Raw genomic sequence first — 1,786 nt, 5'->3', positions numbered from 1 at the left:
CAACTCTTGGGCTATTATTTTACCAACGAAAAGTGGGATTGACCGTCACATTATAACGCCCCCACGGCTGAAAGGGCGAGCATGTTTGGTGGGACTGGAACTCGAACCCGCGACCCTCAGATTGCGAGACGAGCGCCCTAACCACCTGGCCATGCCGGGCCTGAGCGTGATTGTCAAGTGCTATTGATCAAAAGGTTTTTTGGTTTTTTTTTACGTATGAAATAGTACGATCAAGAGAGATTGTCAAGTGCTCGAGCGCTTTCGAATAGTTCTTCAGTGTTACACCTGAGATGAAAACTGGAATCACGCTGATGGCAGTTTAAATATTTCAAACTTGGTGTACAATAAGCTTTGTGAAATGTACGTGAATGTAGATGTTACGTTTTTATGAAAAACATCGACATATAATGAATTTAACGTTGTTCTCCTAGAAGTCAAACTTTTCTATCGTAATCGTTGATTGGTAGTTCTCCACATTGCCTAGAGGGATAATTGTTACAAATATTCTGATTGACGGTACTGGGTTACACCAGGCTAGAATGTCTTGTTGAGAAGGTCAAGGTTTCTGGAACAAAGTGTTAAGAGAAGTGACAAGTTTTTATGTTGCAATATGCACTTAAGTATGTATTGGTTCAAAATTCATAGGGAAATAACCTTAGTAATTATAACAACTTAGATTAAAGAAGCTTTGTTTATAATACATAAATATATTTTAATTTTTTCGTCAGCTCCTGTGATGTAAATAGATATTAAAAACAAACGTGTGAGGAAAACACGAAGTTGGAGCTTAAACTCATTATTGTCGTTATGTATGCATGTTTGAGTGAGTGTGCGCGATTTGTACCAAGGAAAAAAATGGTTTATTCAATATACAGTTTTTCCTGATTAAAAGTAATTGTAATATAAATACGCAAATGATCAACTAATTCAGCTATAGCTATCTTAACCATTTTTAAAATACTGTTGCTGAAAGGAATGCTGAAGTTCATATATATCAAAATATAAATATATCGCTGGCCTTTTTTTCCATATAAACCATTCTACTTTCACTGCTGACAATACAGCATAAAGCATAAAGAGAAGAAAAAATTGGCGCTCATACTGAAATGTTAAAAACCTATCCGGTAACGTGCATTTGTTGGTTACTTAACAACTGTTTATCAAAGTAACACAAAAAGTAATGGTCATTCAATTAGGACAAACATTTATCGTGTAGCCGCATTGTAAACAACGTTCCTGTCATAAGTCAGAGAAGGAAGCGTGACAGGGAGAATAAAACAAAACATTCCACCTGTAAGTTAGAAAACCACCCACACGTGTTTAGAGACCAACTATTACTTGACCTCTTGAGTATCCGAATTAAAAGAAATGTTTTTACTTTAAGATTAGCTTATTCTCAAATCAGAAATACTCACGACCAAGAGGTAAAGTTTGCCACTAGAGAGAGGTGTCAAGTCCAGGAGAAATCCACTTCTGGACGTAGGACTTTCACCCCGCTGTGAAGGTTTCTGACACTGATCAGCTAATAACAGCATAATCGGGAAGATCTGCTGATATCTGGGGCACTCAGACCGGTGGATCGAACCTTCTCTCTGAATATCAATCTTGGTACAAGGGAATAGAGGATGACTGAGAGTTGTCGACATAAAGTAGTAACTGATGAGCCAGAGAGATTGCCACCAGCCAGAGTACCACAGCCCCAGATATTGTCCACACCAGCTGAGGAGGGCTGGATGTGCAACTAGTGCCAGTCAGAGCTGTTATCCCAGCGGGTGAGACAGGCCCC

This window comes from Limulus polyphemus, unplaced genomic scaffold, assembly GCF_000517525.1.
Source record: "Limulus polyphemus unplaced genomic scaffold, Limulus_polyphemus-2.1.2 Scaffold8613, whole genome shotgun sequence".
Taxonomy (NCBI): domain Eukaryota; kingdom Metazoa; phylum Arthropoda; class Merostomata; order Xiphosura; family Limulidae; genus Limulus; species Limulus polyphemus.
Note: the sequence above shows the minus strand (reverse complement) of the source record.